The sequence below is a fragment of the Dendropsophus ebraccatus genome, chromosome 13 (assembly GCF_027789765.1).
Source record: "Dendropsophus ebraccatus isolate aDenEbr1 chromosome 13, aDenEbr1.pat, whole genome shotgun sequence".
NCBI lineage: Eukaryota > Metazoa > Chordata > Amphibia > Anura > Hylidae > Dendropsophus > Dendropsophus ebraccatus.
The window spans coordinates 30,804,985-30,820,868 of NC_091466.1; the positions used below are offsets into that span (position 1 = coordinate 30,804,985).

The 15,884-nt window shown below is 42.8% G+C and overlaps 1 long non-coding RNA gene across 1 annotated transcript; it reads left to right on the forward strand.

Moving 5' to 3' along the window:
* The first annotated feature begins 2,090 nt into the window (after nt 1–2,090).
* LOC138771017 (uncharacterized) lies at nt 2,091–14,774 on the forward strand. Its single transcript, XR_011359538.1, has 4 exons — nt 2,091–2,307; nt 10,621–10,947; nt 13,134–13,376; nt 14,628–14,774. It is a non-coding gene; the product is annotated as an uncharacterized lncRNA (long non-coding RNA).
* The last annotated feature ends 1,110 nt before the right edge of the window (nt 14,775–15,884 follow it).

Below are 15,884 nucleotides of genomic sequence, written 5' to 3' on the forward strand. Positions count from 1 at the left end.
TCCCAAAGGATCTACAAGCACTCCCTCCTTAGCTTCCTGGTGATGGCGGCGCGAGCATGTATTCCACTGTGCTGGAAAAAACAAGAGCCTCCGGCATTGTCCCTGTGGCTTTCCAAAATTAATGATCTGATGTATATGGAGGACCTCACCTCCAGCATACAATCCAAGAACAAGAAATTCTATACCACCTGGCTCCCATGGATGGATTTCCAAAAAACAGACGAATATAGAAACCTCTTGTGAACCGTTCACTGAACACGCTCTATGATCTACTCATGACATGGTTGGTATGGGGGGCTTGGACGATGTCCCCCTGCCTTTCCCTATCCCCCCCTACCCTCCCCCCTACCCTCAATATGATCCCCATCCCCCCTCTCCTCCGTTACTCTGTGTTCTCCTTTCTGTCCCGCTCTCGGGTCTAACTACTGTTCTTTCCCACTATATATTAGCAAAAACAGGACTTGAGCGGGGTCGGTGGCCCTCCTCGCCGCGTAGATATGCAATCCTCAGCGCATTTTTCTTGTATTGAAGACCGATTGTCGGATTGTTTATTTCTGTTTTTTCATAAGTTGTACAATGTCGGCTTTTGTGGGCCTATACTGTACACTGCTCTATGTCTTGGTACAAATAAAGAATTTATAAAAAAAAAAAGAAGGCAAACAAACTGCACTGCTGTACCCTGGAAGGAAGAAGAGAAGAGGGAGGACTTTGTACTAAGCTTGCAGCTTTCCATACCACTTGCTCTGAAAAAACTCAGAAACCTCTGGGAGTGTCCTGGTGTGACTCAAAAACAGGAGATTATTTCTGGTAATATTCACCCTTGGAAGGTAGGTTCCCCCAGTAGGCAGATAGTTGCCCCCACCCCCTCAGGAGATAGTCAGCCTTAATGGTGGTTTTACACGGAGCGATAATTCACCCAATCGCACAATTAACGATTTTGCATAAACAATGTCTTTTTTATAACTATCAGTGTTTAGACGGAACGATACATTGTACGGAAAAATCGTTATGCGATCGTTTTGCGATCGCTTAAGCCTATCTCACACATAGGTGAAATCGTTTAAAGACTGTTTACACTGAACGATCTGCGAATTTTTTGTGAACGATCAACGACGATTTGAGAACTTGTTGAAAGATCAAAATGAACGATTTCTCGCTCGTCGCTTGATCGTTCGCTGCATTTACACGTACGATTATCGTTCGAATTCGACCGTTATCGTGCAAATTCGAACGATACATTAGTATCCATTAGTACCATTAGTAGGTAGATAGTTGCCCTCTAAAGCCCTATTTCACGGGTCGTATAGAGGAGCAAACGAGCGCTCTCAGCGCTCGTTTGCTCCCCGCTCCCCGCTCGCTGCCGCCGCTATTCTACGCGGCGGCAGCAAGCGGGTGAGTGCGGGAGGGGCGGCGGGGAGCTGCGGGGGGGCTGCCCGGGTGATCGCTGATCGTCCGGGCAGCCCATAGGATATAGCAGCGGCTGCTGCCGATGCTCCTATTCAACAGAGCGCCGGCAGCAGATCGTTGCTGTATAAGTCGCTTGTTTTTCAACATGTTGAAAAACAAGCGACTGCAACGATCAGCCGACATGAACGATGTCGGCTGATCGTTGCACTCTATTCCACGGGACGATTATCGTCCGTAGCGGCCGATATCGGCCGAATACGGACGATAATCGTTCCGTGGAATAGGGCCTTAAGAAACAATTATCCCCACTAGGTAGTAGCTGTCTCCTTGGGTAAGCAGATGCCCCCTTCTGGGTAGATGGTTGCGCACAGTAAGCAGGTGTCCCCATGAGATGATAGTTGCCCCAACTAATTAGTTATAGTCCAAAGTTAAAATAATTCAGCTACAAATATTCTCTATGTAGCACAGGACTATTACTGTACAGTACAGGGAATTTATATCACTTTGTACACTGATAAAACTGTACAAATCTAGACCTGCTGAAAAGAGTCAGCTCCGCCAAGGGTTAATGGAGATAGAGAAGGAGCCAAGCTGCTCTGCTGGAAGAGGAGGAGTTGGCCAGGATTAGCAGACCTTCAAACTGGCAGGGTTCCATACTGAGTGTTATTTGAGATCTCAAAAGACTCAGAGTTCTGTTTCTACACTGCCTTAGCAGAGGCTGTATACAGAAAGACAAGAGAGCTGTGGAAATATGCTGTGGGAGGGGGCTGTAGACTGCGACACCAGCAGTCCCAGCAGTAGGGGAAGGGCTTCTACTCTTACATCAAGCACAACCATCTGTCCACCACCATTTTAACATTTACAGACTTCAGCTAAACTGAAGGGATATTCCTGAGAAAGGTAAGTCTCCTCCTTCTCACCACACTACACTTTAACACAGGATAGGTATCTATAGCTTAGAAAAACGAAAGATGTTTCTTGCTTATTACTTAACCCCCACCTTTTTCTGTTTCCATGACTGCTTTTTTCCTTCCTACATACACTGTAGTCACTGAATGCTCATCACATCACTGTGGAAGCCTTATGCTGCGTTTACACGTAACGATTATTGGCCCGATCGTACGATTAGCGATGTCGGATTTACGATTTTTTTTTAATAACGATCAGCGTTTAGACGGTACGATATATCGTACAAAAATTCGCACTGCGATCGTTTAAGCCTATCTCACACATTAGTTAAAACGGCGAACGACTGTTCACACGGAACGTTTTGCGAATTTTTTGCGTACGATGAACGACGATTTGCTGACCTGATGAAAGATCACGATGTACGATTTATCGTGCGTCGTTCGATCGATCGCTGCGTTTACACGTACGATTATCGTTCCAATTTGACCGTTATCGCGCAAATTCGCACGATAATCGTTATGTGTAAACGCAACATTAGAAAGATCTAAATCTTTCTATTTTACGACTAGCCCTGTCTATAGCTACTGCCTCATAGTTTTTTTAAAAAGAAAAATGCTATATATGGAAGTGTGTAGTTAAAGATACTCTTCCATGAAGCCAGGGCTGACCCACTTGCAGTGGAAGGAACCCCCGCCTCTCTATAATACAGCTCCATTGATTTCTCCCACTGGGGGTGAGTCGGCCCGCCTCCAGTGTTTCAGCCCGGGCCTGATGGTACATTCACTTTAGATGATGTGGCTCTTTACGCACATTAATTGTATGTGACTTTTTAGAAAGATGGTAACAATTTTTTGTAACTATAAGTCCACACATCTAAAAAAAAACAAAAAACTTCATCATACAGTACATTATACGCCAATATGATATATTTTGTAAAGTTAAAATAGGCTTCACAGAAGGTTAAAGGCCTAAAAGTAGAGTGAAAAAGTTCCAAGTGTTAAATTTCTTCCCTTTTTGGGTGGAAATAAATATGTTCCTACTTGACTGTGTTATTGCACCATTAGAGAGATTCTGTACTACTGAGAAGAGCAATGTTGCCCCCTGGTGGCTGAAAAACAAAAAACAGCTCATGTCGTTCAGTGCTAACCATAGTGTACTCCTTATGCCGCACAGTGCCAACCATAGGGTCCTATTACACGGAGCGATTTTTAATGATTAACGACTAACGATAGGAAACGAGATTTGTTTATCGTTAACCTGAAATCGTTCACCATATTACACAGAACGATGGTCGTTAGATATGATTGTTTATTCCTTCTGATCTCAGCAAAACCTCATGAGTTCCACTATGTATTCATACTTCCTCATAAATGATGGAATAGGATAGCCTATCACTCCTGAGGAACGAGGCGTTTACAGCTTGGTGTCTTGTGCTGAACTATGTCACAAGCAGAAGAGCAGGCAGGTAATGAATATAGAAGATACTGCAACTTTACTGACTGTGCAATAGTCTGCTGTGAAATGAGATGTTGGACAACAGCTGTGGGCAGGGAACTGGCAGTAGTGCTGAGGGAAAGCAATGCATTCTGGGACTTGTAGTACTGAGCAACTGCTAAGCTAGGAAGTAGAAAACTAAGACCCCAAAAACAAATAATTTTTTGGCGATTTTTAGTACTAGGGCACATAAATAAACAATGATATGCTTCTGCAGTATTTTTATCTGATGTCGGAGTACCCCTTTAATATACACTTACAGTGACATATGCCAGACTAGGTCTTTCTTCAGACAAGCGTATTGCTATTTATGTTATGGACCAAAGAACAGTGTATGGGTCTGATGACCTGAACTGACAGCTGTCAGTTTGGGCTATCAGACCCATGGTCAGGTCACGTCTTGCCTCCGTAACATGGAGCAATACACTTGTCTGTGGGAGTCTGAAGGAACTTTTACACAGAACAGGCATAATGTGGATTTTGTGTGTGTGGATAACCTGTAGTGGCGTGGAATCCAACATTTTGATGCAGATCTGTTGTAGATTTTCCGCAGCAAATACATAAATAAAAAAAAGAATGTTTTATAATCTTCAAATGCATATTTTGCAGTCTTTCTTTAGCATAATCCGCAACGGTAGTGTCTAAATCCCATACCGCAAAGGGACCTCACTGGTTTTCATTGGCTGCTCCACTCCTGGCTTCCTATCAGTTAAAATCAGACCCGCCGTAGTGACTAAATCCCATACCGCAAAGGGACCTTGCTGGGGGCGGGCACAAAACTCCCAGGCAAGCCCCACCCCGGCCGGATTTCATTGGCTGCTCTACTCCGTATAGTATAGTATTTAGCCATTACCATTCTAGCATTTACCGTCAAAATCAGCCCCTGCTGAAGACAGTGAATAATGCAGCCCCGTCCCTCCTGGTAACATTACACCACAAGGGAGAGGATACATTCTAGCATCTACCGACCCTAATCCGAACGTGCTAGAGGCTTATCTCTTTCGCTGTTGACACGATCGATACAGTCTATCTAGCATCTCGCCAAGCTTCCTGATGTTTCTCGCCTGTGCAGGTATATTCTATAGCTTTACTAATACTCGGTTTTATAACTGTTAGTCCTGGCTGTCGCTGTGCTGTTTCCAACCAGCTCCAGACTAGCCCACCCGTGCATCTTCCGGTGCCGCTGACCGAGCCGCAGTTTACCAACGGGGCCCGGCGGCAGATAGAGGGGCTCACTTACATTATGGGCCAGCGCCCCGGCCACCACCTCCAGCCTAGCATACCTCCGAGTGCTGACTGCAGTCACGCTATCAGCACTTCACTGAAATGGAGTCACACTATCAGCACTAGGAATTACAGTGCTCCTATATACCATGTGTTACGGTAATAGCCAGGACTAGTTAGTTCCAGGCTTCAGAATGTGCCAGGAAGGTCATAGGGTGACACCTACATGTAAGACTAACTAAACAATGTCAACTCTTAACCCCTTCAGGTCCATTCCCCCACTGTTAACCCCTTCACATCCACTACAATCTAATTCATCCACTGTTAACCCCTTTAGATCCACAACACTTCAATTCATCCACTTTTAACCCCTACACATCCACCACAGTTTAATTCATATACTGTTAACCCCTTCAGCTCCAGGAATATTTTTTTTTTTTCTAACTATATGTAATTTTTAACACCTGAAAACCAGACTCATTTTAATTTATTTCTCTTATTTGTCTTAGATATAGAAAAATCATTTTTACTGTAGGGATTTGGAGTAATGTGATGGTAAAGTGTCTATTTGGGGCTATATGTCACACATTTTGAAGTCCAATAAAATCACGAAATCAAATTGTTATCCAATCACACTACCATATCCTAGAAGAGCGCTTACTCTCGTACAGTTTCTGTGATTTTCAGACATTTTTACTGTAGGGATTTGGAGTAATGTGATGGGAAAGTGTCTATTTGGGGCTATACACCTGATAATTTGAAGTCCCATAAAATTACGAAATCCAATAGTTCTCCATCTTGTTCTTGTTGTTGGACGCTCTTGGTAGACTACTTCCAATCCCAGGAGGGACCAGTTTCATGGCTGATGGAGGATAACCATTAAGAGACTTTTTTCAGGACTGTTCTTCTATTCTAGTTTAATAAGTCTATGTTCCTTTTAAGTTTAGGTTAGGGACTCGCAAGAGAATGAGGACCCTTGATGTGGCTTGCGAGCTTACGATATTTCTTGCCTATTTTTTTCTTCTAGTTTTCAACGGTAAAAGATATCTACTAATACCTCATTGAAGATTGGACATCGAGCCATCAAGGAGCCCCACTAGACTAAAGCTGCTTTCACATGCTGCAGATTTTAGGCAGATTTTCTGCAGCAAATTGTCTGTTGCCAAACCAAAGTCAATCTGAAGTTTCAAATCTGCTGTAGAAAATCTGCATCAAATCCGCAGTGTGTGAAAGCACCCTTACTATTCTGAAAGTCTTCCACAGTGCATTATAGGGCCATGCAGCTGCCACTGACTGACAGCTACTTACCGCCCTAGCGGTCTTGTCTCTGCCACCTAATAAAGAGTGCTGAGGGGCCTGTGTGAGCTGCTGGCGCCTGCTGATGCCCGTCCCCCGTGCCGACTTCTATGCTTTTAGAGAAGAAGTCTGGCTAAAACATTTTTGTATTGTTATTGTATTGTCACCCAAAAGTTATACAAATCCCCAATATACACCTATTACGGGAAATGCTTAGAAAGCGCTTTGATGATGTCCCTTCCTGGGTAACATGGTGATTTCACGTCCTGGGTAACATGGTGATGTCACTTCCTGGATAATATGGTGATGTCACTTCCTGGATAACAAGGTGAGGTCACTTCCTGGATAACATGGTGATGTCCCTTCCTGGGTAACATGGTGATGTCACTTCCTGGATAACATGGTGATGTCACTTCCTGGGTAACATGGTGATGTCACTTCCTGGATAATATGGTGATGTCACTTCCTGGATAACAAGGTGATGTCACTTCCTGGGTAACATGGTGATGTCACTTCCTGGGTAATATGGTGATGTCACTTCCTGGGTAACATGGTGATGTCACTTCCTGGATAATATGGTGATGTCACTTCCTGGGTAACATGGTGATGTCACTTCCTGGGTAACATGGTGATGTCACTTCCTGGGTAACATGGTGATGTCACTTCCTGGGTAACAAGGTGATGTCACTTCCTGGGTAACATGGTGATGTCACTTCCTGGATAACATGGTTATGTAACTTCCTGGATAACATGATGATGTCACGACCCGACTCCCAGAGCTGAGCGGGCTGTGGCTGCCGGAGAGGATGATGGCAGGGGGACACTGAGGGATACAGGGCACCGGAGGAACACTGAGCATCCCCCTGCCAATATCCTCTCCGGCAGCCACAGCCCGCACAGCTCTGGGAGTCGGGTCGTGACATCACCATATTATCCAGGAAGTGACATCACCATGTTACCCAGGAAGGGACATCACCTTGTTATTCAGGAAGTGAAGCCTTGATGCAGTAGTAAGTGCAGAGAAAAAAGCGCTTTCTAAGCATTTCCCGTAATAGGTGTATATTGGGGATTTGTATAACTTTTGGGTGACAATACAATAACAATACAAAAATGTTTTAGCCAGACTTCTTCTATAAAAGCATAGAAGTCGGCACGGGGGACGGGCATCAGCAGGCGCCAGCAGCTCACACAGGCCCCTCAGCACTCTTTATTAGGTGGCAGAGACAAGACCGCTAGGGCGGTAAGTAGCTGTCAGTCAGTGGCAGCTGCATGGCCCTATGCAAGAACAAGATGGAGAACTATTTGATTTCGTAATTTTATTGGACTTCAAATTATCAGGTGTATAGCCCCAAATAGACACTTTACCATCACATTACTCCAAATCCCTACAGTAAAAATGTCTGAAAATCACAGAACCTGTACAAGAGTAAGCGCTCTTCTAGGATATGGTAGTGTGATTGGATAACAATTTGATTTCGTGATTTTATTGGACTTCAAATAGTTGGACATATAGCCCCCAAATACACACTTTACCATCACATTACTCCAAATCCCTACAGTAAAAATGTCTGAAAATCACAGAACCTGTATGAGAGTAAGCGCTCTTCTACGATATGGTAGCGAGATTGGATAACAATTTGATTTTGTGATTTTATTGGACTTCAAATGTGCGACATATAGCCCCAAATAGACATTTTACCATCACATTAATCCAAATCCCTACAGTAAAAATGATTTTTCTATATCTAAGACAAATAAGAGAAATAAATTAAAATGAGCCTGGTTTTCAGGTGTTAAAAATTACATATAGTTAGAAAAAAAAAAATATTCCTGGAGCTAAAGGGGTTAACAGTATATGAATTAAACTGTGGTGGATGTGTAGGGGTTAAAAGTGGATGAATTGAAGTGTTGTGGATCTTAAGGGGTTAACAGTGGATGAAATAGATTGTAGTGGATGTGAAGGGGTTAACAGTGGGGGAATTGAACAGTTGTGGATCTGAAGGGGTTAACAGTGGGTGAATGGACCTGAAGAGTTGACATTGTTTAGTTAGTCTTACATGTAGGTGTCACCCTATGATCTTCCTGGCACATTCTGAAGCCTGGAACTAACTAGTCCTGGCTATTACCGTAAAACATGCTATATAGGAGCACTGTAATTCCTAGTGCTGATAGTGTGACTCCATTTCAGTGAAGTGCTGATAGCGTGACTGCAGTGAGTGCTGCCGGAGCAGTAGGCTGTCTGTGGGGCGCAGCTGCATGTACCTCACTGCACTCCAGACGGTTGTTATGAGGAGACGGAACTATGTTCACTGAGGCTATGGTCAGGCAAGATATATGATAGCAAATCACCACAGTTGTACAGCGGCCGTGATTATTGGGTACAAACACACGCAGCAGATACACAGCAGATTTGATGCTGTGTTCAGTTATTTACATCTAATCTGCTGCGTATCGCAGCAGTAAATACGCAGCGTATATGCCGTGTGTGTTTGTACCCTTACGGTAAATACGCATTATTTTTCTGCGGCCGCTGTTCATTGTCTTTTCAGGACATGATGTATGACGTATTCAGTATCATATGTAGAAAGTTGTCTTACACCTGTATTGCCTGTGATATATAATATATTTATTTGGGGGGGGGGGGGTAGTGAAAAGAAAAATGTGTATATTTATATTTATTGGTGCAGAACTGACGGGTGGCCCAAAGGAAATCCAGTCTGACATTATTTCTATCTGTCACTTGGGAAGCTGTCAGTGACATCCCAGAGGTTCTGGCCCTATGCCAACCTGTGGCACAACTACTACAGCTGTCGGACTCCAGGCTGCCACCCATGATCGTGCACTGAGCAGTTGTTCTGAATTTAGTGACATCCCTAGGTAAATCTGATTCTCATCTTTCCACATATCCTCAACCACCTGCCACTGTCAGATCAAATATATGTGTAGCTCTCAGTAGTATGTTGGGGCTCACTATGAACAGTATTACATCAGCTTATAAGCCAGTTCTATCCTCCCTATCGCCTATTACCAACATTCAGGAGATCTCATTCTCTCTACTTTTCAGTGCTTGGGGTCCTACTTAAAGGGGTAGTGCAGCGCTAAACATTTATTCACAAAATAACACACATTACAAAGTTATATGTAATGTATGTTATGTATGTGAATCGCCCCCTTCCCCGTGTCCCACCCCCCCCACCCGTGTACCCGGAAGTGTAGTGCTTTATACATTACCTGATCCGTGTCGCGCCCGTCCGCCATCTTGTGCCAAACGTCATCTTCGGCCGGCCCGAACACCTCCGATCTTCCCGAGTGCCGGCCGCCCTCTGCCGTGTCATCAGCCGCTGAACAAAGAACTTCAAGCGGATTCTGCCCCACACCCGGCTTAAAGTTCTGCCCATTCCCATACCTCCCAAGTGTCCCTCTTTTAGAGGGACAGTCCCTACTTTTGACCCTAGTCCCTCTTTGCCCCTTACATGTCCCTCTTTTTAACCTAGGAATTAGATTGGCATGAATAAACTTTCTATGTTACTTTAGTAAGTGTCTGGTTACTTACTGTACAATAGACACAAACTTGCAGATTATTCCATCATGTGGTGCAAGATGGATCCTAAAAATTGTTATATTCAGATGAATCAAGAGACATTATGGCCGCTGTCACACATAATGTCACACATGCAGATAATATGGCCCCATATGCACATCTGTAGGTGTTTTGGATCCATTTGGGGACATGATCCATGCCGCAGCAAAACGATGAAGCCATTGTGCGTCCATGTCACCTGTATGACAGTGGGTCCCTGCAAATGCGGAGAGTTACTGACACACATCTGTAATCCTGTCCGCAGTTGTGGCTCTGTAATTACAGAGAAGGTTACTGATGTGTGAATGGGACCTAAGGATGCAGTCACACATACAGGATCTGCTGCAGATATCTATGTAACTAAATGCATCAATCTGCAGCAGATCCTGTATGTGTAACAGCACCCTTGAATGAAAAAGAAATGTCTGTAAAATTTTCCTAGAATGAACCACAAGTGTCCCTCTTTGGCCGTCGAAAATGTTGGGAGGTAAGTCCATTCCATAGGCTCCATTCTATGCAGATTCTACTGTCCAACCAGAGAAAGAATTGCATGTCAAGAAATTTCAGGGGTTCCTAATGGCATTGTATTGTGTCAAGGTATTGACAAAAAGCCCAGCAAAAGCCTCCATAAAAAAACTGTGTGCTCTGATACCTGTGCTTCTTCAGCAGTTTGGTAACATTTTTCTCTCCCTTTTTTTTTTTTTTTGCAGTGCTTCTACTATTGATCAGATCCATTTTGACTGAATGTGAAGAGATTAAACATGCAGCTGTTTCTTCGACTATAACATTTTACTTTAAGCCGTGTACAGACAGGAGTATATACAAGATTTATCATGGTGGTGTGACAGTCTTTATACGTTGTGAAGTGCCGTACCAAATACCATATAAATTTGAGGGAAGGATAAGTGCAAATGAATCCACTGGATGTGTCTCAATAAGCAACACAACCAAGAGCGATGGCGGCCTTTACACTCTGGAACACAAGAACGGCTTGGGACATAAAGTGTCAGAACGCAGGATTAGATATGTGTTTCATGGTAAGTGAACCGAAATGTCAGCTACACAAAACATGGGATTTTAAAGACATACTGCATCACCTTAAATTAAGAGACCGACACCACACTTAATGGAGAATAATGAGGCCGTGGGCATTTATTAAAGATAATATTAAATAAATGAACTTTGTACTTTATTTTTATTCATCATAACCATCACTTGCCAAATACTGTAAAAACCTCAATAAAATCATCTGAACCTTTAAGGCCAGAGGCGAGCAACATTACCCCTCCTTCTAATAAATGACTGCGACAAGAAAGGGAAGAACAAGACAGACAAATAAAATAAAGGGGGCGGGTGGGTGACTGACCAACAGCACAGGTGTGTGATCTCCAGATGCTGAAGGCACCTTACGGGTGCCTTCACACGTACCGTATCGCTGCGTTTTTGGTGCGATTTTTACATGTGAGTTTTGATTTTCACATGATGTTCATGTGAAAATCAAAACTCGCATGTGAAAATCGCAGCGATAAATACGCAGCGATACGGTACGTGTGAAGCTACCCTACATCTGGATTTCAGATGTTAAATAACTTTCAACCAGGAGGATCATAGGAAAGAATTGACCAATGATCCTCCTGTCGCTGGGGCCCTAACCTATTCTGACACCCCCAGCAACGACCTCCCATAAACCAATAGACTGACCTATGAGAATCCGCCGCCACACAGCTGTGTACAAACACCACAGCTGTAAAATTTCCCCACATAGATTCCCGCCCTCAGCTCCCAGCTATACAGATGTCCCCAAATTCCATGTAGAGATCTCCATAATGTCCGGGCTCTTGCCAAGAAATGTAATTTTGGTGTGGTTTCCCTAAAGGCTAGTGTAAAACTTGTCAATACTATAAAAAAAAAAATTTAGAATGAAAACAATGTAATTTCACTATACATTGCCTTGTTAAATTACCGGGCTGCTAAGTTTACACCTCCCCATAGAGATTACAATAATGTTCAGCTAGCTGTCCTAAGCGTTCATGTATATGGGGAGGATGGGATCGATCATTCAGCAAAAAGTTATTGAAGGTGTATGGCCACCCTTTTAGGGTCATATTAGGCCTTATGCACATGTTCAGTATTTTTAAGTCTGTAGATTTCTCCCAAGCAATCCACTAAGGGTACAAACACACACAGCAGATACGCAGCAGATACGCAGCAGATTTGATACTGTGTTCAGTTATTTAGATCTAATCTGCTGCGTATCTGCTGCGTATCGCAGCAGTAAATACGCAGCTTATAAATCGTGTGTGTTTGTACCCTAAGGGTACAAACCCACACCGTATACGCAGCTTATTTACTGCTGCGATACGCAGCAGATACGCAGCAAATACGCAACAAATATGCAGCAGATTAGATCTAAATAACTGAACACAGCATCAAATCTGCACCACCAAATCTGCTGCGTATTTGCTGCGTATCTGCTGTGTATACGGTGTGTGGGTTTGTACCCTTAAAGTGTATATTTGTCCACTAAAAATTAGATTAGGCATATGTAGTTCATCCTTATTCCTGCAAATTCTGTTTTGTTTATTTGTTTTTTTTCTCAACAAGTCAATTATAATTTATTTTTTATGGAAATACGGATGACAAACAGGTTACAATCCATAAAAATAGCGGATCCCATTGATTTCCATGAGAGGATCCGTAAAAAAAAATAAAAATCTGGGTCCGCACTAAGACATTTTTCTGCATTGGTTTGAGTAGCCCAATAGACAACAATATGCAATGTGTCTGCTCGGATTTTTAGATTACAGCATGTGTGAATAAGGCCTTAGATGAAGCAATCTTTTTTTTTTTTTTTAACCTGAAATCGTTTCCCATATCACACAGAACGATAGTCGATTACATTACTATTATCGTCTACTCCTTCTGATCCTAGCAAAAGAATGAACAACGTGTAGCAAACAATTACTGATTTTATGGTCAGTTTGAAAGATGCGATCAACGACACTATCGATTTTTTAATTGATGCCTGCAAACACATGAAATGGTTATCTTTTAAATTTGAGCGATAACTATTATTCTCACTATAACCATCCCGTGTAATAGGGCTCTTAGGCTGCCCCCTAGATGTTGCTTCTCAAAAACAAACAGTACATCGCAGAATGTGGGGATGGATGGTGGGATTGCTTTGCTATTGTACAAAACTGTTATGTTCTCCTCCCTCTAGATAAAGTCTGGATCAGTGAGCTGTGCCGTACCAACAATGATCAGAATATGTCACTTACTGTGGACTGTGCTGGAGAAACAAATGCAGTCATCTGGACAATGGATGGAGGAGGCCTCCCAGACAGGCATTGGCTGAGCGATGATAACAGGACTCTCACTATTCCATACAATGTTACTGGGAAGTTTGCAGTTGACGTCTACAATCAAGTCAGTACAGAAACTAAATATATTGCTGTTATAAAAGGTGAGGCCTCAGAATGACATTGATACAGTGTAAGGCTATGTTCACACTACGTAGAAGTACGGCCGTTGTTGCTATCGGCAACAACGGCCATACTTAATGCAGTGTGGAACATTGCCTCTTGTTCTATGGGATCCCGGCTGGATTGTATACACATGACATGTCAGTTTTCTGCGGCCACAATTCAGTGAATTGCGGCCGTAGGAAACCCTGTCAGTTCACACAATGAAGCGAGCGGCTCCGGCTGCTTGCTTCATTGTGTCCTATGGGGAGTTCTGATGCGCTCACATCAGAACACTACGGCCATAAAGATCTCTTACGTAGTGTGAACATAGCCTAAATATGGCTGTGACACTCCATTAAATGTATAAGCGCTGAGGATCGGTATACTGCATCCCACTGGTGTATATGGAACTGACTTAGCCACAATGGATGGAGGCTTAGCCACACTCTGTGACTTGAGCAGTAGTGTACAAGTGTGACCACCAGTCCATTCATACAAGGGGACTCTGGACCCTTGTTTTGAGGATCTGTGGGTTTAATAGTGATCATTGGACATTTCCGAAGATCATTTTGAACAGATTAACCCTTAAAGAGCTTTTTCAGAATGAGAAAAAGCACATCTACTTTCTTGCAAAAACAGCACCGCCCCTGTCTTCAGGTTGTGTGTGGCGCTATATAATATTTCTCCGCTCCATTAGCAGCCATGTTTTCTAAGCCTGGAAAACCCTTTAACTTGGCAAGCTTTACAAGTTTAACTATATGGCTAAATTCACAGAGTAAAATAAAAGCAAAATATGCCATAATGTTAAAAAAAAAAAAAAAACGTGGTAAATAATGGCGGCGGCACAAAGGGGGCCATCCCTGAACGCCGAAGCTTCCCAAGAGGCTGGATGCCTACATAAGTATAATTTACAAAGTGGGTTTTCAAAGTACAGTAGGGCTGCAGCGTGTTTTTGTTAGAGAAGAACACAATCTGGATTTCAGTTTCTTCTCCTAAAAATGTGTGATTAAGTTTTACAGCTTTGGGTCACCATTCTCCTTGAAAATAGGGTGCGGACCCTGTAGACTCTTATTCGATCACATCAGTGATTAGTGTCAGTGTAGGGACAAAACCTAGTGACCCTTTTCATAAGGCACTTTCCATACGCCATTCTTCCTATTACACCACCTGTATTCTAGGCTTTGACAATGCATCTTATTGCAGGATAATAGCAACAGAATTTCTGATGTCCATTTATGTTTCCTCTTTAGATCTCAATGAAAAATCTGATCAGTCGAGTCCCATAATGCCCTGGAACATTACCAGAGTGATATGGAGAGAAGGTGGAGGCCAGGGTAGTAATCAGACGCTTATTCTCCCAAGAATTGTAAACAACATTTCTGTCCTGACCCTACCAGGTAATGGATATGTCATTCATCTTTATCAGCCTTCCCTGTACAAAACTTTCCTGGGAAGCATGATGTCTGATAATAGTGTTTTTTTTTTTTTCCTTTTTTTCTATAGCGCATACACTTTTTTCACCACCTGTTTCTGTGATTTCGGGGGTTTCGTGTTAACGCCGTTTGCCCAATGGTAAAACTGATATGTTATATATAACATGTTCCGCAAGTCAGCACAATACAACGATAATTTTTATAACTTTCATCTGATTTGATGGCTTTAAAAAAAATAAAAACCTTTTTTTTTTTTTTTTCCAAACGTCCTTGAAATTGCTCTATTACCATCCTTATAACACTTTTATTTGTTGGTTTGTTTGCTTTGTTTTGGTTGATTTATTTGTTGCAGTACATATGTACTGCATAGATCAATGAGGTCTGTGACTAATTGCTCTGGTCTGCTGCAGCCCAGAGCAATGGATCACCACACTGGGATTAGCACTATTACGGCACAGAGCTCTGACCCAGCAAGATACAGGGATCGTTCCTCTGTCATCGCATCGCAGGGGGAATCCCGCCACAAGACCACCAATGATAGGGGAAAAAGGAAAAAAGGCAATTTAAATGCAGCTGTAAGCTTTGACTGCTGCATTTAAATGGCTAATTAGCCATTTTTACGTCCTCGGTTGGCAAGGCATTAATAAGGGTATTACTAACAAAACATTTTGGTCTATTTTGTAACGTTCCACTCATGTATCTCTGTTAATTCTTCCTAGTGGTGGGTAAATGCAGCAAAAATCTTTAAAAAAAAAAATATATATAAGGTACTTATCTATGTATTTCTGTAAGCCTGTATATGTAAAGAGAGAAACAAGTGCTACACTACAATTTATAGCAATATATGTAGCTAAAGTGAATGGGAGCTGAGCTGCAGTATACTAGCATGGCCACTACACAATGTATTGCGGCAACTGCTTCCTGCACAGCCTTCTGTGTATGTGGGCACTTTGGCTGTTCCAGGTTTTGGCACCCTACAGATGCAGTGACCTATCCTGCAAATCAGACTTTTAACCTGAAAGGAAATCCTCTATAAGGGTAGGTTCAGACTACAAAATCCGCGTGGTTAAGTTC